At 43.7% G+C, this 25,579-nt stretch overlaps 1 protein-coding gene and 1 long non-coding RNA gene across 6 annotated transcripts in view; both read left to right on the top strand.

The window, feature by feature from the left end:
• The window catches only part of PCDH9 (protocadherin 9), a 1,118,779-nt gene that overhangs the window by 765,190 nt on the left and 328,010 nt on the right, over nucleotides 1–25,579 (top strand). The window lies entirely within an intron of this gene.
• Nucleotides 1,396–24,578, top strand: LOC128351358 (uncharacterized). Its single transcript, XR_008319734.1, has 4 exons — nucleotides 1,396–1,527; nucleotides 2,325–2,470; nucleotides 21,483–21,765; nucleotides 23,437–24,578. It is a non-coding gene; the product is annotated as an uncharacterized LOC128351358 (long non-coding RNA).

Raw genomic sequence — 25,579 nt, forward strand, 5'->3', positions numbered from 1 at the left:
CACTCATACAATATAATGTCTGAATAGGGCTCAAATGTTGGTACCAGCCCTTGTTTAGCTCCTGAAGGTTTGCTTCCTCTCAGAAGATTGTGTTTTCCATTCTGAACTTGGAATGGAACACAAAATCCCCAGAACATTCCGTCGGAACAACCGATTAGGCCGGTTGTTCCAATGGAATGATCCTATTCCGAGCCAGAACGTTATAAGTGCCATTTTAAACTCCAAAATGGTGCTCTTCTGTCTTTGCACATGCACAGCAGCCATTTGCGTGGTGGTGCTGACTATGCAAATGGCTGCTGTGTGTGCACAGAGGCCAGAGGAGTGCCATTATGGAGTCAAAAATAGTGCCCAGAACATTTTGAGTGCTCAGAGTCAGAATGGGGTTGTTCCGTTCTGAGTTTGGAATAGGCCGTTCATTTGAAGGATTTTCTGTTCTGAGCTTGGAGCACTCGAAACAGCCCAGTTTGTGAGTTGGAATGTCCTGAATACAAACTGTTTTGCACATCCCCTGGTCAGCACTGCCAGGCTTAGGGACAGATGGAGAAATATGACTGACTTGCCATATTGCTGTCCTCTCACAGCAACTCTTCAACAGTATTTGGAGAGGCTTCTTTATATTGTGGTTTGCGTCATGTCCTTGTGAAGGAAGCCTGACTTTTCTTATATGGCATGCTCTGTTCCAGAAGGATAATACACTCAAGGGGTTAAATGAATCTTGTTTCTATGGTGAAGAAAATAATTACTATTGATTAGCAGTTAGTGCAACATCACTGAAAGGTTATTAAGGCCCTAAAGTACAGTTCAGTGTGGGAACAAACATATTGTGTACTTCCTCCTCTGCCCTGGACTAACTGCTCTTGAGTTGGAAATGTCCTTTTGACTTTGCTTACTACTAATCTCTGGAGCTTTGTTACCCTGAGCAAATTGAAAGCCTTAAAAATGTTTAGCTAGTTAAAAGATGGGGGGGGGGTTGCCCAGAAGCAGCGCCTTCTTCCTCTATAATTTAATAGCACTTCAGAGATTATTTTCATTTTACAAAGTCATTAGAAAGCTATGTTTATCTTTTATACAGCTTTACCATGTGTGATTATTAAAGGATGAGAAGAACTCTCCCCGCCCCGCTTCTCTTCCTATTGTCACTCAGAGGATGTTTTCAATATAGAATCCCATTACAAGTTTATGCTGATGGAAATATGGATAGAAATAACAACTGAAATGGAACTTAGGCTAACAGTCCAGTTCTAAACCTTTTCCTCACAATAAGTAATGGCCAAAATAGATGTGATTACAGATATGTGTGAATGCAACTTCTCCTCTTTAAGGCCCCTCAGCCACTTGCCCTGTTTGCGCTCTCTCCTGCTTGTCCTCCTGGCCAGCAATCCAAGCAGCAGACAAGCTGCTAGGAGCTCCTTCTCCTGCAGGCCCCAAGCAAGCAAGGAAGGAGGCAGGCAGGCAGGCAGAGTGGCCCCTTCAGTTCTCTGCAGCAGACCCTCTGCCACCCAGCCCAGCCAGCCCAGCATTTGCCAGGTAGAATGTGAACTCCTTTTTGTCCCCCCCCCCCGATATATAGGGATTGGCTGGGACTTCGGGGTAAATCTGGCCAACATGTGAATGCAGCACCTCCATTCCTAAAACGTTAAAGGGCTTTAAAAGCCTCCTGTGAAAAACCTCCTGGAATCAAACTTTACTGAATTCTGAGAAAACATACACAGGCTCACCCTGCATGGTTGAAAGTCTCCTTTGCTAATCTGCAGCAAGGAGGCCATTTTAATAATTCGTGTTTCTAGTGTGTTCTAGGCATTAAAAGTAGCACAAATATATAGCACTCAATGTATATCACTATATATTGTGAAGTGTGCGTGTGTGTATTCAGTGAAATGTATTTCCAGGCAGCATACTTACTTTGCAATATCAGACTTAAATCCTTGGGGGCCTGGGGTGTGTGGAGGCCCTGGACTTTGAGGGGCTGAGGGCCCATTTTAAAATCTTGTCTCTGGGCCCACTCCAACCTTGCTACGCCCCGGGTGGGAGTGAGATATCTGGATCAGGACTGTGGTAAATGAGGAATGAGTGTAGACCCTTTCCCCATGTGTCAATTTCCTGATTAAAATTACCTCCTTAAAGTTTTTTTAAAAGTGCTCCAAAAGGGCTCTTGCCTGTGAACAAGGGCATTTGGGAGCAATCATGTTGACAGCCTGGGATATATCACCATTTCAGAGATCAACCAGGGCTTTAATAATAAGACTGCACACTTGGATCCATTAGGTTATGGGGATGTACTTGCAAGCCTCCATCTCACCAATTAGCACCCTTTCCCTGACAAGGTATCTAGAAAGAAGACTTCCTCATCCATACATCATGCTTTTGCAAAGGGGCCGGATGTTGTGATGTTAGATGGGATGCTGAAGGCTTCTTCTCTTGGAGTGTATTGGAAGCTGATTCATTGCTGGCACACAAGTCATAGCTTTAGGTAAGCATAGGATCAATCTCCACATTACTTTAAGTGCAAACTATGGAGTTGTGTGTGTGTGTGTGATTTGGATGATCTGGATGGTGACCATGGTGTGGGACATTAATCTTCTTGTATTCCCATTAATCTTCTTGTAGTCCCCCTGCAGCTGCTATTTCAGCAAGGAGAAATGCTCCCATTGGAGGTAATTATTAGGGCTTTTCTCCCTGCTCAAACATTACCCATGGGAAGGAAGGGAGTCTGAATCAGGACCATGGCAGGGCCAAAAGGTTAAAACTCTCTCATTGCCCACCACGGTCTTGTTCTGAATCACCCCCCACACATTTGCTTTTAACAAAGAATAAAACAAGCACATAGCTGCATAGCATGTGCTTGAAGTAACCCAGTCAAAGGATATGTATACTGGAAGGTTGGCATGACATCATTTGTTGTAGCCTGCCCATTTCATACCCACAGTGGCTGCTTACAGAGGAGCCCTGAGCTGAAAAAAATGTTTGCTGTGGCAGCTTAGTGGTGTTCGGTGGGAGGAAGAACAGTGATAGCAACTGAGCCGAGAATTCAAAGGTAATGCTATGTCCTGATCATTATACTATGGGTATGATGAGCAGGGACTGAATGGGATTTGTGGGGTCTTTCGTAAGGAACTGGGCAAGAGTTAATAGTCACCATTTAGCAGATTAAATGGGTAATGGGAATTTTCTAAGGTCACCCAAAGTGTGGATGTTTTCATTATGTGATTGAAGTGCTTGCTTTAAAGTTCTGGTATTTTCTGGAGTTGATTTTGATAGAATTGTACATTTACTTACGAGGACAGAATGAAACACAATCTGTTTTCAGAATTCTCTTATTCTTTTTACTTTAAGCACATGTTAAAAACAAAATCAATGAATAGGTTTTATAAAAAGTATGACTAGTGGGAAAACAGGAGGGATCTGCAAATTATATTTTAAAAGTGCAGGATCACATTAGCTCTAGTAAATATTACAACAGGGCTGTTCACTGCACGGTCAGGTGGGTGGTGGGGGAGGCAGGGCCAAACCTACCTTCTCCAGATGACTGCTCACAGCCTGGGCAGTATGCAAGCCACACGACCAGCACTGCTGGGAGCAGCGCAGATGACTCTCCATGTGATTCCCAGCAGCGCTGGTAAACAGAGGCCGGAACTTGTCCTGGCCTCCAGGAATCCCACAATGCACTGTGTGACACATGTGATGCATTGGGGGATTCCCCCAAGAGACAGGCACTCTAGCCACCCATCTCTGTGTGCGGCCAGCCTGGAAGCAGCCCAGGTCGCACACCAGCAGCAAGCCTGGGTTAAGAAAGCACCTGCACCCATAACCTCAGCTAGCAGCTGGACTAAAAAGCCGGGCTAGGAAGCACTGGCCCTCTGGGATTAGGCCCGATCCGGGTGATTCTTATGTGCAGCGTAACCCAGGCTGGGTGTCTCTAGCCTGGTTTAGGCTACATGTGAGAACAGCCTCAACGTGTGTCGGTAAAGTGTTTGAGTAAAATTTGGGTTATTCAACTTCTGGACAAATTATGCATAATAGATTTAAATGTCAACCATGCAATTATTATTTTGAGACTCATAGCAAAGAAATAGTACAACCAAAGCAAAATTTAATTAACATTTTCACTTTAAATTCCTTGTGGCCTTTGCTGTCTTGTTGAGTATTTTCCATCCCTTGCACAATTCTGTGAGTTGTGCTACACGCATTCAGATCCTAATTATCCTGCTACTATCTGGGCTTTTCAATGAGGAATGGTGCATAAAGCCAGAAACCTGTGGCAATGATTAACAGTTGAGCCAGGAGTCTGTATTTAATGATTTGTAACATTGTGTGGCTATGTCCATGTATGATATGATCCCATCGATCTGTGTGGAAGTGAGGTAGTAAGCACTCTTCATGACTATGCTTGTCTCTGAGTTGGGAAATGTAGCTTCAGTGGGTGAAGACTAGCCCACAGCTATATTAACCTTAAAGTACATTGGGAAAGTTGGTCACGGCGTGGATGCATTAGAAAGGACCAAAGAGAGTAGACAACAAGAGTTGCTTTATTGAGGGGTAAAAGGGGGTAAAGGTAAAGTGTGCTGTTGAGTTGGTGTTGACTCCTGGTGACCACAGAGCCCTGTAGTTGTCTTTGGTAGAATACAGGAGTGGTTTACCATTGCCAGCTCTATAACCTTTCAGTTATAATATTGGGTTAGACTTTTGACTTGTTTGTTTGTTTTTAAAATTATTTATATTTTAATTGTATTGTTTCCTCCCCCTTGTTGTGCTGGTCATAGACTGTAATAAACTTTGATTGATTGATTGATTGATTGATTGAGATGATGCCTTTCAGCATCTTCCTATATCCCTGCTGCCCGATATAGGTGTTTCCCATAGTCTGGGAAACATAGTGGGATTCGAACTAGCAGCTTCTGGCTTGCTAGTCAGGTCATTTCCCCGCTGCACCAGGGGGTACAGAAAGTGAAAAGAAGGTGGTTAAGCAAGAGATTAGCACCTAGCAACCTCGCTAATGACAGGCTTCCCATAATGGGAAGTGAGTTTGGCAGACTCACTGGAGATGGTTCAGGTAGCTCCTACATTTAACAGGTCATAGCACTGGTAAGGGGGATAGAGACCTGAGGGCAAAAGAAAGAGAAAGCTCATTTTGAGAGCTAGCTGCTCTAGCTGGGATCCTTCTCCCCTGTTGGCTCAAACATGCTTTTCTGAGAACTGAAAAAGCAGGATATACAAACAAATCAGAGGTGCAATAGAAAATAAAAGGACCATCAGAATTGTCTCTTTGGGTTAGCTCACATGTTACTGAATGAATTAAATTAAAATGAATTTAATTCATTCAATTAATTAATTGAAATATTTGTATCCTTCAGTACTGCTTGGGCAGCTCACAAAGATAATAAAACAGACAAAATAATATAAAGTTAAAGCAACTAAAATCTAGACCCAGATAAAACCAAATTTACAAATAAAAAAACTACTGAGCTTCAGCAATTGAATTGATTGAGCCTAATTAAACTCAGTTTGTCCCAATCAAACCAGAACTGAATCAACATTAACTTCAAACCAGAACTGAATCAGCATTAACTTCATTCACACCTTGCTGTTACCATATGTAGACCTTTCTGAAAAGTAAGCTTGATTCAAAACAGTGGAGCTTACTTTTGAAGAAACATGCATAGGATTGTCACTTGTGTATTCAACTAGTGGTGCCTTTTTATAATATTTCAAAAGGAACTTGCATGAGATATGCTCAGGCTGCATGCATGTCCCTCAGATAAGTCCCCCTTCAATGTTAAAAAGAAGTGCTACCACCAGTTCACAACTACAAATGCCTAAGTGATATTTGTACTCACATTTGTGTTCTTCATCCCCCTACCCCACCCAGTAACTTATATAACTCATATGGAATTGGAATTATTTGTGACTCATTGAGGAGCTTCACACTAGCAGTGTGAAGAGCCAAAAGAGATGATTGCCTAGCCCTCCCTACTGGGTCTGTCACAGAGCCAGTTAGGGTGGCGGAGTTTGGGGGGCCCCCGGCCCCCGGGAGTCCCAGAATGACCCGTGCGAGAGGGCAGGGCATTCTGGAGAGCCTCCAGACACGGGGAGGCTTGTTATAGTCTCCCAATGAGGAGGCTACTTGTGAGACACATGATCTGAAAAATGAGGTTAGTGGAGCATGTGCTCCGGGGCATTTAAGCGGGCTTGTTGCTGGGAGCTGCACAGCTCCCATTGCTTCCCACGATCGGGAGAAATAGGGCTAGCCTTCCTAGCCCGATTTTTGCTGATTGTGGGAATAGCTTCATTGTTTTGTACAGAAGGAAAGAAAGAGAAAATAACAGACTATTAAGCAATCCCAACTTCCAAGTGGTAAGACATTGGGGTAGTACTATAGGATTTAGTTTATTTTGGATGAGAGAGAGAGAGAGAGAGAGAGAGAGAGAGAGAGAGAGAGAGAGAGCACTCTGGAGATGTAGATGTCTTTGCAATATTTGCTTCATTTATAAATAAATAAGAACATCACACTGGATGCAAGTGATCTCCTAAAAACAGGCAACCAGTCTCCAGAGAAGACTGGATCTTGTGCAGATCTTGTGCAGGCTATCTTAGTACTCTACCAGCTGTCTGAGCTATATCCTCTCGTTCTTTCACCTTTTGTACAATTTGAATTGACCCTAAGCTGGGAGGAGGCAGCAGGATTGTGCAGCTTTGTCCTGCCTACAACATCTATGCAATGATTGTGCCTGTGTGCACAAATTCTGTGTATTTGCCAGTTGTAAGTGTATAGGATCTGCTCACACAGAGCCAATCAAGCCATGGAGAAGGAGCATAGCACGGCTGGAGGTGGCACAGGGTCAAGATTTCAATGTTGTTTGGAGATTTCAAGATCTCCAATGTTGTTTAATATCTACATGAAACCGCTGGGAGAGATCATCAGGAGATTTGGTGCAGGGTGCTATTAGTATGCTGATGACACCCAAATCTATTTCTCCATGTCAGCATCATCGGGAGAGGGCATAACCTCCCTAAATGCCTGCCTGGAGTCGGTGATGGGCTGGATGAGCGATAACAAACTGAGACTGAATCCGGCTAAGAGGGAGGTACTCATTGTGCGGGGTAGGAACCCAAGACATGATTTTGATCTGCCTGTTCTGGATGGGGTCACACTTCCCCAGAAGGAACAGGTACGCAGTCCAGGGGTGCTTCTGGATCCGAGCCTCTCCCTGGTGTCCCAGATTGAGACGGTGGCCAGAAGTGCCTTCTATCAGCTTCGGCTGATACACCAGCTGCGTCCGTTTCTTGAGGTGAACAACCTCAAAACAGTGGTACATCTGCTGGTAACCTCCACACTGGATTACTGTAATGCTCTCTATGTGGGGCTGCCCTTGTACGTAGTCCGGAAACTACAGCTGGTCCAGAATGTGGCAGCCAGGCTGGTCTCTGGGTCATCTCGGAGAGACCATATAACTCCTGTACTGAAGGAGCTACACTGGCTGTCGATATGTTTCCAGGCAAAATACAAGGTGCTGGTTATAACCTATAAAGCCCTAAACAGTTTGGGCCCTGGGTACTTAAGGGAATGCCTTCTTCGGCATGAACCCCAACCCCACTGCCCACTGAGATCTGCTGGAGAGGTCTGTCTGCAGCTGCCACCGGCTCGTCTGGTGGCTACTCAGGGATGGGCCATCTCTGCTGCTGCCCCGAGGCTTTGGAATACGCTCCCTAATGAAATAAGAGCCTCCTAATCTCTGACAGCTTTTTAAAAGTCTTTAAAAACACATCTCTTCACCCAGGCTTTTAATTAATGTTGTTTTAATTGGTTTTAATGCTGTTTATAAATATTATTTTTAAATTTTTAAATTGTTGTAATGTGTGTCTCTCTCCCACCCCATTTTTGTCTTAACGAATGTTTCATTTTGTTTTTATTTGTTGTAAACCGCCCAGAGACGTAAGTTTTGGGCGGTATAAAAATGTTTTAATAAATAAATAAGATTTGAAGATCCCTCCCCCTTCGCTGGGCAGTGGTGGCTGGTAGTGCCTGTCTTGGGACACAAGAGTTCCTGGCAACCTTGATGGCCGCATTTGGCCCTGTTGTGAATGGTCATAACCCATCAGAACCAAAGGTACCAACTCAGAAATATAGGCCTGTGTCTGACTCAATTTTATATCAAGAAATGAAATGAAACCTGAACTCTGGCATACTGTTCCCTGCTCTGCGAAGAGAGGAGGAACCTGGCATTGTGTTGTTAAAATAGGATATGCAAGAGAACACAATAGCCAGGCCTGAATGCTGAATGCTACAATGCATATGCTAAAATGCATCTGACTCACTATGTCTATGGAAGAGTATGGAAGAGTCAGCCAGGGGGCTGATTCCCTCCCCCCCTTTCCTATTACAAGATGTCAGTGTTAAATGCTGGTATTGTTCTCCATGGAAGTTCAATATAGCCAAATGGATACTGAGAAAATACTTGTGGGATTAAGTATTTTCTCACTGATGATTCTGTCCTAGCCAAAATGTCTTGGATGTCCCACACATGTAAATATTATCTTGTTTTCAATTACAAGAAAAACACTGAATAAAGGTACATATGTAATTGCTGTCTCACACAGAATATCCTGAATCCCCTTACTAATTCTTGACTTCTTAACACCTTCTGGGGGCCAGACTGCCAAGATGTAATTTGCAGCATCTTAGATGCAGATTTGCTGTGGGCAATGTCCCCCTCCCTCCCTTCCTGAAGCGCACAGAGTTTACAGATGATGAGATCCAGAGATATCGCTGGACTGGGGAATATCCTGAATAATTAAGATTTGGTTCAGAAGGTGGCAGGAAGTTGACACCTTTTTGGACATCCAGGAAAAGAGGAGATCTTGAATAGATTCTATTCAAGGATCAAAGAGAAAATCACTATAAGAATGAGGCTTTTTGAGACAGAGAGTTAGCATTCTTGTGCCTACAATAAGATCTGCTCACACGCTTTCCCAGAGTTTGCTGCCCAGCTGCGGGGCTAAGCAGGAACTCTGCCCGTGCACAGAGGCAGTGACTTCCACTGCGCAGTGAGAAGTCAAGGCTCCGCAGCCATGGAGCTCTCAGCTATGATCTGAAGCAACTGCACAACTCCTGTCTCCGCCAGCGCCTCACTCCTTCAACTGAAGTGATTCTTCTCTCTCCAGCCTCGGTTCCTGGGTAAATATGCTGCTTGGGATCCCCTCATCCCTTCCTCTGTCCCTGCTCCCTTCTCCTCCCCCTTTCCCCCCACTAATCACCCCAAAACCATGCCCACCCGCCTCTCTCAAACCCACCCTCCTCTTTTCTGCCTGTATCTGAAATGTATTAGAATCTAGGAAGACTTAAATGCACACACATATGTAGTTAGGCACACGGTGAATATTGGTACTGGTTAGGACATTCTGTTTAATTACTGTTGCTAAAATTGATAGAGGGTTCTGCTTTTTGCCTTGCTAGATTAGCTCTTTTATACTCAATAAAGCCCATTGAATCTTTGAGTGGTTTGATCTCCTCCCTTCTTTGCAATCCAGATCACGTGGTCATCAATATAAAAGAACTTGGCCCAGACCTATTTTATATACTAGCTATTGAGCATATTTAGTATATAGATCAGGCCTGGTCTGTAACAGCCCCAACTCTATGCTGGCCATTTTCTGGTGCGGCCAACATGAACTGATGACCTTATCAAGCTGTTGCAGCTGTGGCAGCTCAGTGAGACTGAACTCCCCCTATCCCAGGAGAACAGACAGCCCTGTTGTTGCTATGTTTGGGGCAGCTCCTCCCCACCAAACTAATGCAGTTGTGCCAGCTTGGTAACATCATCAGGCCATATTAGCTCAACATTAGGCCAGAGAGCGGCTGGCACAATTTGGGACAAAGCACAGCTATTGAAGTGGCCGGAAGTGCTCACATCCCAAAAATAAGCATTGTGAAAGGGGGATTCCAGTGTAGTCATAAAAGAACCTCTACCCTAGCAGGGTCCAGGTGGCTCCTGGACACTTGTGTCCCCCAAGACATTCCTGCCCCCCATCTCAATGGTAGCTACTTCCCTGCATGGAGGTCAGGGACACGTGCATCAGGGGCAGTCTCCTCCATGTGTTCAGCTCACAGTCATGTATAAATAAGTCATCTGTTTTCTTGCCATTCCTTGCAGAAACACACTCACTCATCCTGCACTGGTGTTAATTCACCTCTGCAGGTTAATTCACCTCCGCAGTCGAATTGCTGGATCAAGGCAATCCTTAAGAAAAAATTGCACTCTTTTGCCAAGGTCCTGGACACTCTTGCACCATAATCAAGCCAGTCAAACTCTCATTCAGACTGCCTGATTAATCTGTGTTCAATTATATAAGCTACTTTTTGGATTTTGGGGTCTCTAAGACCCGGTCACAGATATGTGAAACCAGTGAAGTACTTTGTTTCCTTTGGGCACTAGTGTTCTCTTTGCAACATCTATCCATTTATAACTATGCAAGCAGAGCATCGAGAACTGTCAGGACAAGAATGTAGGAACCTCGGAACCCTTGGATCTCTGTATTGTGGTCCTCTATAATGAACAACCAGGGCCACAGATCAAAGGGTCTCTTGAGTTGTGCTGTGTTCTACACATCCAGACAGCCTTTTGGATAAAACTTCTAAAAAAATTCCAGGTCATACTGCCTGGCTGCAAGACCTAGTTTCTTAAACTTCACCTTGTGGCTTTTAAAAATCTAGCACTGAGGCAGAATGCTGGAGAAAGAAGATGCTGGACGAGAGAGGCCTTGGGCCTGACCCAGCAAGGCTCCTGTGTTCTAATGCTTTGGGAACAAAAGACTCCTAAGGCAAATAGCACAACCTCCAATCCTGCATTATACTGCATCCAATGAGTGCTACTGCATCCCGAGCTCAGAGGTGCACCTAGGTGATTTTGGAGCCTGGTCCCTAAAGCCTTTGGAGCCTACCCACCTCCCCCACCTGCAAGTTAAGCATAGTTTTTTAACACGGAGGTTCTTGAGGGTACAAACCACACCACTCAGGACAGACTAAAGAGGATTTGGGGGGCTCCCAGGGGATATGGATGCCCTGGACTTTGGCCCCGAAGTCGAGGGGTAAGAGTGCCTCTGACCAAGCTGCTTGATCTCTAGCCACATTTTCCACACATGCTCTCCATAAATTCAACTTCTCCTCCCCTCCTTGGAGGAATCTTTCTCAATCTCCTCCAGATTCTAATGAGCAGTGCATTCCAAAGTTTCTATAAAGTTTCAAGGAACATTCAGCCCTTTTGTGAAATCCCTGATCACCTATCAAAGTTGTCAGGCAAAGCCACAGGGATAGGCCTGTCCATTCAGGCTTATCAAGACAGCCGAATGCATGGCAGGTTACTTCCTGACGATTCATCATTTTAATAGCACTGTTAATGCATGAAGTGATTTACAATATTTTATTTTGCGGTTTTCCTTGCAATACTCGTGGGAGGCTAGTGATTATTGTTCCTGTCTTAGAGATGAGGACCGAAGTATGTAAGCTGGCCACACTAGCGTCTCTGTAGCTTGCGTGGAATTTGAACTGAGGTCTCTCAAGTCCCATTTGCTTTCTGAGTGTTAATCTGACATTTTAGAATGTATTCCAATATTTGATTTGATGTGCAGTGGTCCTTTCATGTGAAGGGCGAAGTCATCATCATGTCCAAAACACAAGGCCATACTGTATGCCATAGAAGATGCTCATCACAAGAACCTGGCTTTCTTCAGATTCTATATTGAAGTCTTCTGCACAGAAGAAGCGGGTCAGCGGGGTGGGGATTGGTTCCTTTAAAAAGCAGGTAAGCAGGTCCTTACCTGCTCCTCCACTGCCCCACCACTTTTCCGGGCGTAGTGCCCGCTTTCCAGAAGGCTGTGTGCAGCTGCAGCGCTACTCCTAGCAGCCTGCATGTGTCTCCAGTACACAAATGGTTGCCGCGCATGCACGGCAGCCATTTGCATGGTCAGCATGGTGTTGCTGACCATGCAAATGACTGCCGTGCATGCACAATAGCTATGTGTGTGCCGGTGCCGAGTGCAGGCTGCTGAGAGCAGCGCTGCAGCCATGCATGGCCTTTTGGAAAGCAGGCACTGCGCCCGGAAAAGCAGTGGTGTGACAGAGGAGCAGGGAAGGACCTGCTTACCTGCTATTTAAAGGAACTGATCCCCGCCAGTTTGGGCACATCCCTGATTTTCAGATATTACTCCTTGATAGCACAGAAAACAAACAAAGTACTCCAAGATGTGCTTCAAAAAAGAGTGTTGCCATCATTATTTTCGCTCAGTGTGTAAGGCGCCACACAGGGCCAGCCTGACCATATCGGCAACTAGGTGGCCAAGATTTAAGGGGCACTGCACAAAAGTCCTGCTTCTCTGAGGATTGTCGGCTTGAAGAAGATGCGACCTCCCCAGTGCATCCTTTCAATCATCCTCGCCAGCCACGTCGTCTGCCCCCTGCACCATGTGCCAGGCTCTCACTTTCACTATGCTTTTGCTGTTTCCACAGCATGCCGTAGCCCCATCCTTTGTTATCTGACTCAGTGGTGTGGCAGCTTGCTTGGGCTGACCACGCCCCCTCCTAAGCTTCCAGTCGTCAGGGAAGGACCCTCTTCACCCCTCTCCCCAGTTGTGTCATTGTTCAGCAGCTCCACTGTTTGTTTGCAGCCAGCAAGGAAGGAGGGACTGGACTGAACAGGCAGGTGCAGCCATTTGTAACCAAACAACAACAAAAAAGGCAATAATGGCTATGCTAAGTGGAGTGGGGAGGCACCAGAGTCATACTTTGCCCCAAACCTTCAGGATGGCCCTGGTGCCAGGATCTTTGGGTTGGGGAAGTGCAAGTGGGATCCCGTTTTTGTTTCTTTCTGCACTGACTGTGCTTGCATGGGTGGGGGAGCTGTTCATCTGATCTCTCCTACACTTCCGTGCCAACCCCAAGGCCAATGGCCTGAAGGGGATACAATATGCTTAACTGGTCAGGTGCCAGAGAGGGCCAGTAGGGTTCACCTAGAAAGCTGCTGACTTGAGCATGGCTCCTCAGTTGGAGCAAGCTCTGTTGCTCATAATTAATACCATGTCTTTTATATGCAGTTAGTTTTAATAAAGGGATTCTTTCAATGATTTTATTTAGCCATTTCTCCTTTCTGTATTTCCTCTTTTTCTTTTCTTTTCTTTTGAAAATACCACCTTGGAGGTAGTTATTAAATAGAAAATTGGTTTGTGTAAGTTTACTGGAGTTACTGTTTTTACATAATTAAATATTCATTCATTCATTCGTTCGTTCGTTCGTTCAATTTCTATGCTGCCCTTCCAAAAATGGCCAAGGGTGGTTTACATGAAAACAAAAGAATTAAAATCAGTTGGCAGTTTAAAACTCCTAAGCATAACAGCCACCCTAGCCACCCAGAGACATAAGTTTGAGCAAGGTATAAATTTAATAAATAAATACATAAATAGCATAGACTCCAGAGCTGATATGGAAAAAAAAATCATTAATAGTATTAATAACCACTGCCCCCAATTGGATAGCATTATTGCTTCTCAGCTTGCCCTGGGCTAGCAGCTTTGGCACACTGTGCCACCTATGATGTCTTAGTACTCTATGTTGGCTAGCAACAGTCTGCACAGGGATCAGCAACCTGAACATGTAGGTGATAATTCTCTGATTTGGAACCGTTATAATCCACAATATAGCACTTCTAGAGGTGTCCTTTGCTGCAGTGAAGAAGTATACAAGCTTAAGGATGTTTAACTTGGTACAGGACTGAAAGTTTATTTACCTACATCTCTTAGTGTTCATCATAAGAGGAGGAGAGCTGGTCTTGTGGTAGCAAGCATGACTTGTCCCCTTAGCTAAGCAGGGTCCACCCTGGTTGCATATGCATGGGAAACTTGATTTGTGAGCACTGTAAGATATTCCCCTCAGGGGATGGAGCCACTCTGGGAAGAGCAGAAGGTTCCAAGTTCTCTCCCTGGCTTCTCCAAGAGAGGGCTGAGAGAGACTCCTGCCTGCAACTTTGGAGAAGCCACTGCCAGTCTGTGTATAGACAATACTGAGCTAGATGGACCAGTGGTCTGACTCAGTATATGGCAGCTTCCTATGTTCCTAATGTTCCTATGTAATGCTGTGCAAAGTTCTTTTAAAACTTGTGCTGTATATGAATACTTAAGTGGTGAAGTGGGGAAATGCTTGACTAATAAGCAGAAGGTTGCCAGTTCAAAATCCCGCTGGTACTATATTGGGCAGCAGTGATATAGGAAGATGCTGAAAGGCATCATCTCATACTAAGATGATGAAGGAGGCAATGGTAAACCCCTCCTGTATTCTACCAAAGAAAACCACAGGGCTCTGTGGGCTCCAGGAGTCAAAATCGACGCGACAGCACACTTTACTTACTTTATATATTCCCTACACTAATGAATCAATACTATAGCATTTGATCTTCTGAAACAGGAATTGATTATTGTGTGTGTATCCGTCCCCCCAAACACATGAACAATATTATACATGGAAGGGAGGAATCCCTACAAAACCCTTATGTTTCAAGCTATAACCATAGTTGGTCTGCAAATATATGCATTATGATACCACCCAAGGTGTTCTGTAATTGCACCAGAACGGCACTGCCTGTTGTGCCCAATGCATAATTAATGCACCTATGGGTTCTTTAAAGGGTTCTGTTTTTGCTGGTGTTATTTTGCCTCTCTCTATCTACTTGCGGCATTTTCTTTATTAAATGATTGCAAATGATCTTTCCAGCAAACCCACGTTTTCATACCGGTGATTGTGGCATGCCAAGACTAGTTCACTCATTGATACTTATGGGTATTATTAAGGGTCGGCAATGGCTGGAAAATTGGAAAGAATTTGGCAGTAACTTTACTGCAAGGAGTTGCCCACTTCTCATTACAGGGTGACAAATGAAGAGTCACACAGGCACAGTTAATGATAAACTAATCAAACACATTTGAGTTGGATTGTCATTCACACTGCCTTAACAATGGAAGAGCTGTCATGTAAACTAACTTATTATTAGTGGTGTCATAAAAGATCTCAGAAAATAGCTCAGTACAGTAGACTTTATACACTGGTAGCTTTGCCACCGCTTTCTTTCAGACAGGTATCTATCTTGCCCTCACTGTTAGTTTTTTAATAGAGAACATTAAGAAAATGAGTCAATAGAAAGAACCCTGTCACTTCCTACAGTGGTCAACTGGATTTCTTTGGGAAGCCCTAAAACAGGGCTTGAAGGAAATAGTTGTCTCCCATTGTTGTTCTACATTGTTGTGACACACTGCCTCTAAACCTGGAGATTCAATTGATAGGTTTATTTTCCATGAATTTGACTAATTGAATTCTCTCTTAAAGCCATCAGAACAAGTTGTCATTCCATAAACTAATTTCATAGTGGAGCTATTCACACAGCCGCGCTCGCGCATGTGCAGGTGGGCAGGGGAAGGAATGTTCAACCTACCTTCTGAGAGTAAGGACAGATGACCCATATAATGAATGAAACATTTTCTCCTCTCCCAAGGTATATTGTTGATGATGTTATTGGACATTTGAGAACAGCAACACAGAATAGATTCAATAACTAATAACTCAACTATTTTTTGTTATTATCAACTTCTTCTTTTTTTGAGCTGGTTGCGGAGTTGGAGTTGTCCAGACTTTTGGTGTTGGGTGACTTCAGTGTTCTCTTTGGGGCTGGCTTGTCTGGTGCAGCTCAGGAGTTCATAGTGGCCATGACAACTATGGGCCTATCCCAATTGGTCATTGGGCCAACACACACTGCTGGTAATACTCTTGGGTGGAGACTCTTAGAGTGTCTCCATTTTCATGGATGGACCACCATCTGGTTAGGGTTGGTTTTGTGGCCACACCCCATCTCTTCAAGGGTGCAGGACCTATTAGGATGGTCCTTCCATGGAGGCTGTTGGATCCTATAGGATTCCAAGAGGCCTTTGAGAGTTTTAGAGTTGGTTCTGCTGATTCTGTCAATGCCCTGATGGAGACACAGATTAGGGAGCTTACCAGGGCAGTAAACACTATCGCCCCTAAGTGCCTTCTGCTTCAGAATTGGCTACATGGTATATTGAACTGCTAAGGGAGCTGAAGCGGCAAGGGAGAAGACGAGTGTAAGTGGAGGAATACTCTATTCTAATGACATGGCATAAAGCCTATTTGAGGGCTTATTCTGTGGCAATACATGAAGCAAAAAAGCAATTCTATTCTGCACATATTGTATCTGCAAGTTCACATCTAGTGGAGTTCAGAATTGTGAGGGGATTGACTCAGGTTCCCTCCTCTCTGAACTTAGATCAGGATTTTTCATTCTCCTGCTGTGAGGCTTTTAACAACTTTTTGCGGATAAGACTCTCATGCATTCAAGCTGACTTGGACTTCACAGTTATGGCAGGGTCAATTGTAGAGGTGTGCAGTATCTCCTCTGGCTCAGTTTGAATGGATCAGTTTCCATTTATAATTCCTGAGGATATGGACAAACTCCTTGGAAGTGTTCAGCCTACCATTTGTCCTTTGGACTCATGCCCAACATGGCTTATAACATCTAGCAAGGAGGTTGTTAGAGATGGCCTAGCTGACATCAAAAATGCCTCACTGAGAGTGGTCAGGATGCCTTCATGTTCGAAGGAAACAATTGTGAGGCCTTTGCTTAAGCAGCCTGCCTTGGAGCCCTCAGTGATGGATAATTGTTAGTAATGTGCATGGACCGGTCCGGAGGCCATTCTACAGGCCTCCGGACCGGTCCGGACATGGGTGGTTCGGAGTTTGGGCGGACTGGGGTGGGGGTTCCTTTAAGGGTGGGGGGAGGGTGTACTTACCCCTCCCACCGCTTTCCTCCCTCTGGCGCACGTATTTTAGTCAGCAATTGGGGTGGCAGGATACCTCCCTGCTGCCCCTTCCCCCTCTTGGCTGCAAAAGGCTTCAGGAAGCCTTTTGCACGTGTGCACGTTGTGCGTGTGCATCACGTCTCCGCGACGTGCGTGCGGCCACACACGTGAGTGCACACATCGCGGAGACATGGCACACGTGCAACATGCACACACGCAAAAGGCTTCCTGAAGCCTTTTGCAGCCGAGCGGGGGAAGGGACGGCAGGGAGGTATCCTGCCACCTCAATTGCAGACTAAAATGCGTGCACTGGAGGGGGGATAGCGGCGGGACGGGTAAGTACACCCCCCGCCCTTAAAGGAACCCCCACCCCAGTGCCGGACTGCAGCTCCGCCATTCCGTGCACACCTCTAATAATTGTAGGCCAGTCTCCAACCTCCCTTGGGTGGGAAAGATAATTGAGAGGGTGGTGACCGATCAATTCCAGGAAGTTTTGGAAGATACTGATTATCTAGGTCCATTTCAAACTGGCTTTAGAGCAGGCTATTGGGTGGAGATAGCTTTGGTCGGCTTGATGGATGATCTCTACCAGGGAATTGACTGAGGGAATGCAACTCTGTTGTTTCTCTTGGACCTTTCTGCAATTTTCGATACTATCAACCATGGTAGCCTTCTGAACCATCTGGGAACCATCTGGGAATCTGAAAACGATCATCTGGATTGTTTGGGAATAGGTGGTACTGCTTTGCAGTGGTTCCATTCCTATCTCTCAGGTAGATTCCCGATGGTATCACTTGAAGAAAGTTGTTCTCTGAAATGAGAGCTATTGTATGGTATCCCTCAGGACTCTATCCTATCTCCAATGCTTTTCAACATCAACATGAAACTGCTGGGTAAGATCATCAGGAGATTTGGAGCAGGGTGTTATCAATATGCTGATTGCACCCAAATCTATTTATCCATGACATCATAATCAGGGAATGGCATAGCCCCTTTAAATGCCTGCCTACAGGGAGTAATGGACTGGACAAGGGATAATAAATTGCTAAATCCAAGCAAGACAGAGGTACTTGTGGTAAGGGATCATACTCTGAGGGACATGATAGATCTTCCTGTTCTAGATGGGGTTGCACTCCACCCAAAGGAACAGGTACATGGCTTGGGAGTTCTTATAGACCCAGACCTCACTCTAGTTTCTCAGGTTGAGGCTATGGCCAGGAGCGCTTTCTATCAACTTTGGTTGATATGACAGCTGCTTCTGTTCCTTGAAGATAGTGATCTCAGAACTTACCAGAGGTTACTCTCTGGTAACCTCTAGGCTTGACTACTGCAATGCGCTCTACATGGGGCTGCCTTTGTTTGTGGTTTGGAAACTTCAGTTGGTTCAAAATGCAGTGCCTACATTGGTCTCTGGGGTGTCTCGGAGAAACCATATTATGCTTGTTCTATAACAATTGCTGGTGATTACCTTTAAAGCCCTAAATGGCTTGGGACCAGATTACCTAGGAGAGTGCCTTCTGCATAATCCCCGCTGCACATTGAGATAATCGAGGGAGGTCCGTCTCCGTATTCCACCAGTTCGCCCCGCAATGACTTGGGGCGAATGCCTTCTCCATAGTCACTTCTGGGCTATGGAATGTGCTTCCTATAGGTATTCGTGGTTTAACATCTTTGCCAACCTTCCAAAGAGCACTTAAGACACATTTTTTTTCAGCCAGATGTTTAGTAATCTCTGAATGTTTTCAATTTTAAAATTGCTGTTTTTAATAGCTTGTTTTATTTTGTTTTTCTTGCATTTGTTTTTGTGAACTGCCTAGAGCTTTTGGAGCCAGGAGGTAATAAATAAAAAACAAGCAAACACATAAATAAATAAATAAATAAATAAAGAGAGAGAGAAAGAAGGAAAGAAAGAAAGAAAGAAAGAAAGAAAGAAAGAAAGAAAGAAAGAAAGAAAGAAAGAAAGAAAGAAAGAAAGAAAGGTGTCTGCCAAAAAAACCCGGTGCACAAAGTTTAGACTGACAAAAACAAGACCAAATTTAATTGTCTGCAGATGTTTCAGTCCATATGGGCCTAGTACTGTTTGGGTTCTTGAGAAGATCATACATCCCAACTAGTCATACAAGCTTCTACTGAAAAACATGAACTGTTCTCCTGTGGTCTTCTTATCCCAAAGACCTAGTAGTAGTAGTAGTAGTAGTAGTCGTAGTAGTAGTATTTTCATTAAGTGTTGTGCCACAGGCTGTTAATTATCCTACCTGGCATCATTTTGGGATTTTGGTCACTTGAACTATATAGAAATATGAGTGGTTTTGAAAATGGCAGCATTTTATTCAAATAGAAATCTCTAATAATCTATAAGAAGAGTTCAGGGGTTTTTTTCAGTTTCTGCAGCTGCCTAGATTCGCCTCATAAAATCCTGCATTGAGTTAAAAAGCCTTGGATATTTTTTGAATGATATTTTACTATTTAGAAATTAACCCATTCTAGTAAGAACTAATCTGCCTACTTTTCTTTCACTATCCCTATAACTGCACTAAATATGGTACAGATTGCTTAGGGGGTCCATAGGTTAGACCTCTCGCATGTTCACGTGTTTGCCATCTTGAATGGGGGTGGATTACATCATTACAAACTACACCATTGAGGTATGTGTCACTTACTAAAACTGTACCAGATTTGGTTCAAATTGGTTAGATGATCCACAAGTTAGCCCACTTGTGCCTCAAACATTTACGTGTCCACCATCTTGAATTGGGGTAGATGACATCATCACAAACTATGCCATTGAGGCATAGTCCCTATGTGTCCCTTTAGTCCCTATGTAGTCCTTATGTGTCCCTGTACCTGTAGCAAATTTGGTTCAAATCAGTTAGGTGTTTCACAAGTTAGCCCACTTGCGCATCGAAAGTTTACACGTAGGGGTGTGCAATTCGGGAAGTCGGTGATTCGGTTCGGGACCCGAACTGAATCACCCCTGTTCTGTTTTGTGCCCGAATATGGGCCACCCGAATCACCCTTGATTCGGTCCGGATTCGGATTCGGAGGTGTGAATTCTCATTCTATCATAGCAAATGAGATTTTTTTCAATTAGACTACTCTCATGACCCCAATTTCACTTTTTCACACTCTCAATTACTATGAATATGAGGAAGTAATCAATTTAGCACACTTCACCTTATGAAGACAAACCTCAGAATTCACCAAAATTCACCCCTCTGCCCAATCATTCTGAAATTGGGGACGGGTGGTAGCCTCCACCCATTAGGCACTATCTACCAGCCCACCCCACTCCTTTGGGGCAGATCCACTTTCTGCCCCCCAATCTGCCCCAAAGACACCAAAACTTCAAATATTCCCAAAAAATCAGGCCTCTGCCCAGTCCCCCTGAAATTGGGGTGGTAGCCTCCACCCATTAGGCACTACCACCCCACCCCACTCTTTTGGCCCAGATCCCATGCTATGCCCCCAAACTGCCCCAAAGTCACTAAAACTTCAAAAAATCCCCCCAAATCAACCATGAACTGAATCACCCGAATTTTTCGTGCCCGAAATTCGGGTGATTTGGCTTGGGCCCGAAAAATATCGGGGGACATCGGGGGTGATTCGGTTCGGCCCCGAATCACCCGAAATTGCTCATTTCAGGCACAGAGCGTTCTGTGCCCGAAATTTTTTGCACATACCTATTTACACGTACACCATCTGGAATTAGGTGGATGACATCATCACAAACTGTACCATTGAGGTGTCCCTATGTGTCCCTACAATGTACCTGATATGGTTCATATTTGTCCAGGTGTTGCAAAGTTGATGGTGGGGGGCGGGGACCACACACAAACACACGGAATGCCAGGTGATCGCATAAGCCCACTGGAAAGTAGGCTAAAAAAAACAAATGCAGGGTAATTCCAACACTATAGCTCAGCTCTGTTTCTTTGTCAGGTTTTCAATTGTGGAGAGAGAATGTGAAAACTGTGTTTCAGGTTATATTGCCCTGCATTGGGAGCTAAATGTGTGAAATATTTCCTTGAAAAGCAAGGAACATCTGGGGGGAGACCCACATTTTCAATCAATTGGGACTTGGCATGTACTACTTCATTTGGGCAAACCCTGGTATAATTGTGAGCCAGCACTGATAATTACGGAAAATAATGAGCTTTACAATCAGTAAATCCAAGATAAGCCCTGGCACCAGGTGTGTTAAGATCATTTCAGAATGAACATTTTCCCCTACATAGATTACAAGATCATGTAGGAAAGGACAAAGTGCTGCATTTTCAATATGTTCTCAAGGGGATGCGCAGAGCTAATTGTACTGGATTATTTGGGTGTTAATGAAAGGTAATAATGGATGAGCCTTTGCAAAAATGCCACCTAAGATTCATGGGTATAATAATGCTATTTCCCTGCTGTGATGCTTGAATAGACACAAACTACAAAAAAAAAGGGAAGGGGGGAGATTAGGTAAAGCTGCATAACGAATGAGGTCTTTATCCCTTTTAAGCAATATGAATAATAAAAATAATAATTAGAGGGGTTTTTCTTTCAAAAACAGAATTACATTGATGTGAAATTTGCATGCAAATAAACAAATGCCTCTTATAAATCATTGAAAATAAAATCCCTTCCTGTTGTTACAGATGCAGAAAGTTTTGTTCCAGGCATAGCGATGTCAAGTGTGTCTTTATTTAAAAGTTAAAATTGATGTAAAAATGATCCAGTGGAAAGTGTTGGACTTGCATCCTGGAAGTCTGGCTTTCAGTACAGCCTCACACAGGGCCAAAAGCCAGGAAGGATTTTACACTGTTTGGCAGAAATATGAGAAAGATGACCATGAATGTCACTTGAAAACAGGCTCTAGCAGGCAGAGGTGCTTAAAGATGTGCCCACTCTCGTTCTAAAACATACGCAGTACACTGAGAGGTAGGAACTGGGGGAAGGAGGTTAGAAGTGAGAATTCTAAAGCATTGCTCTTAGCACTGCAGTAACCTCTTCTGGCCACTAGAGGCATGGGGAATTATGTTAATAGGTCTCTCTTGGTCATTTAAGAGTCAGTCAGAAATGTTCAGTTGATGTTGAAGGCTAATGCCTGTTTGTGTATGTTGTTCTATGTCTGTCTGTCTTTCTCTCTTTCCCTCCCTCACCCCTCTCTTTCTGTAAATGATGTTTTGGTTTCTTGAAAAGCAAAAATTTTTAAAGATAAATTAATTAATAATTAAGATAGTATTAACACAACCTACTATCTCCAGATAATCTATTGCGTTAAACGTCTTTACCACCAGATCGTACTCTGCTGTGTGAGGACTTCAGTGTTTCTCCTTGCACCCCTCAACATGGGCCCAGAGCTCTTAGGCTGGTGAAGAAAGTAATTTGTCTGAATAAGAAAACTAGGAAGCCATTCTCATGATTGGAGAACGGTCTCAGACAGGGCGAGGGGAGAAGCCACAAAAAGTTTACTTCCCCTGCAGATGATCCTGTCCATGTTGCCGGGGAGCCTCCCAATGCAGGCCAGGAGGCTGCTAGTGTGCAGGTGCCACTACTTTAAAACTTAAATTGCCAGCAAGTAGTAATCCTAGACTAGTGGGTTATATGGCTGCAGACCAGGCAGAAGACAGAACAGATCATAACTTCACAAGTGGATACTTGTTCTTTTATGGAGGTGGAACAATTAGTTGGTGCAGCTGAAAGCAAAACACTTGCTCTTTCCTCTGCGGAAGCAGAATATGTGTCAGCCATTCAGGCTTGCCAGGGGATGGCATGGATACATAAATTGTCGCAAGACTTTTGTAACTGATGAACTGAAACCAGCGGAATTATTTGAGGACAGTCAGAGTCATATTTCACTTTCACAAATGGAAAAGACAAAATCCAGAACAAAGCATATTGATACAAAATATCATTATGTATGTGATGTACAAGAAAAGGATCTGGTGGAGTTGAAATACTGTTCAATCAGGCGCAGCCTGTGAACGGGCCTCCGGGGGCGGGGCGGGGGGTGGCTTCTTTAAGTGTAAACAGAGGCTGCGCTCCGTGCCGCCCAGCAGCCCCCGCGACAGGGAATTGCCTCCACCGCTCACCTGGCTCCCATGGAGGCGAGCCCATGCCACCGGCTCCGTTTACACTTAAAGATGCCGCCTGCTGCCCCGCCCCTGGAGGCACGTTCAACAAAGAGTGTGATAGCAGATGTGCTCTCAAAGCCATTGCCAAGAGATCATTTTATTGCATTGTGAGAGATGATGTGGAGTTGTTGATCGCTGCTTGAGCAATTAGAAGGAGTGTTAGAAGTGGGAACTCTAAACCATTATTCTTAGCACTGCAGACACCACTTCACTAAATTATTTATTTATTTATTTATTTATTTATTTATTTATTTAACATATTTGTATACCGCCCCAAACACAAGCTAAAGGCATGAGGAGTTATGTTAATAGGTATCTCTTCGTCAGTTAAGAATCAGTTAGAACTGTTTATTTGTTGCTGAGGCTAGTGTCTGTCTGTGTATGAAGTTCTATGTCTCTCTCTCTCTTAATAAGTGATGTTTTAGTTTCTTAATAAATCTTTATTTGTTTTTTAAACTCAACCCACTGTCTCCAGATAATCCATGGGCTAAACTTCTTTACTACCAGAACATACTCTGCTGTGTGAGGACTTTAATGTTTCTCCTCACACCCATCAACAGATGACAGGTACAGCAAGCAACTGAAGGCAAGAGTGTTGGAGGAGGAAGTTGAGGAAATGAGGAGCCATTGAAAAAGAGGGGTGGGTAAATTCCTCACATCGGACCTAAGGACGAAGATACTGTGTTCTGAGACAGGAAAAGAAATTGAGAAGGCACAGGGAGGGAAATAATGGGGACTGAAATTAATAAACATATGGAATAACCAGCCAAATATCTGACTGTAGATCTCTAGTGCTTGTATATAGTGTTACCCACACTGGGAGCATACTTTGTGGATATAAAACAAATCCTGTGGAGGTTTCGTCAAAATTTTGTATGAATAAATGGGTGCTAACAACAAATGCAGCACACAGGGAAAATGCATCATGGCAACACATTAACAATTAGAGCAACATCTCATCAAGACTCTTGGCCAGCATGTGGTTATCAATTAAAAAAGCATCAAGAGGAAATAAGGGTTGGTTCCAGTGCTGTGTTGGGGAATGAGCCATGGAATTCCCATTACTGATAATAGAAGCTTTGCAAATAATTCTCAGAACTGTGTACTTTAAGCTTTGTGCACCCTGGTGGTGGGTTTTTTGTTTGTCTTTTGGCAGAACTGGCATTATATGCCATATCTTCCATTGTAGTAAGAAGCTGTAAGAACGGTTTGCTCTCAGAATGGGAATAAGTATGAAATGCTTGGGCCAGGGAGTGAGTGATTGAATTCTCTCCCCACCCCCTAAAAGTAGTAAAAATTAAAATCCTCAGTTTTAATCAGTTTAAGACTTGCTTAGACCCTATACTTTTAAAATAAATTCAGTGTAACCATGTTCAGCAATTCATACTGTAATGAAATAGGATTCCAGTTTGATATTCTTATTGAAACTCATGATGGTTTTTTTTAATAAGCTCATTTTCAAAGCAGTGTTAAAAATACTGAGAAACACTGACAAGCCAAGGTATTGATATTTTGATTCTGAGATTGTAATATGAGATAAACTGCTGTATAATGTATTACTTATATATTATACATCAAGTACAATATATCTATATTTTAATAAAAGAAGTGACATGAGTTACTTGCTTGTCACCAGCAATACTTTTTTAAGGTTTTCAGAAATGAAATAACTGAGAATGAAGGAACTTTCACCAAGTTCATCAAGCATTTTGACCAAAACTAAATATCTAGGCTCCAATGCAGTTCTAGTTGTGGTATGCTGCATGCTTGACTACTAGGGCTGTGCAATGGAGAACAGATTGAATTTAAAGCCTACCACTGTGGTTTGGTGGGAGCCCCAATCAATGGTTCCTCTAATTTTTTCCATCTCTGTGCGGTGTGAGTTTTGTTCTGGGTAGCAGTATCAAGGCAGTGTGTGCACACCTGCATTTAGAATGGGGCTTTCCTGATTCAACTTGAGTGGGATCTAAAATGAATTGAGCGGACATGCAAAAACTTGTGAGCACACGCACATGAGCACACCTTAGAGGGAGCAGTGGTCCCAATTTGATTTGGCATTTTGGATCACTAGTCAATTCAATATGGCCCAATTCAAAAGGGGGGCTTTTGGAGACAAGGTTTGGGCAGCCTGCCCCCCCTCCACAAACCATGATGGAGCCTTCTATTCAAACTTGAGGGAACTATAGGATGTTAGGAAGTGTATGAAATTGCTTCAACTTCCCAGAGCATATCTACAAAATATCACCCATTATTCATTTTTCATGTATGTTGAAGGAATCTTGAAAAACCAGCCTTGAGAAATTTGACGCCCTGAAACTGGAATAAATTAACACTTCAGTTCTGTGCTCTAATTGCTGACTCTGTAAGTGGGCTACACCTTCCACATTACTATTTCTCATTTGCAAACTCTATTTTTTTTGTTTTTGTTTATTTGTCTGTTAAACTCAGAGCACACAACTTCTTAATGGGAATATTGTTAGTAGAACCATACTTGGGCAACGAGTGCCTTGGTTAATATTCCAATGACCCAGACATCAATAACCAAAGACTCATTAAGCTAAGCTAATTAAATAAAAACAATAAGCCAAACGATTAAGGCTAAAGTCACAACCTTTAAT

This window comes from Hemicordylus capensis, chromosome 3 (genome assembly GCF_027244095.1).
Source record: "Hemicordylus capensis ecotype Gifberg chromosome 3, rHemCap1.1.pri, whole genome shotgun sequence".
Lineage (NCBI taxonomy): Eukaryota > Metazoa > Chordata > Lepidosauria > Squamata > Cordylidae > Hemicordylus > Hemicordylus capensis.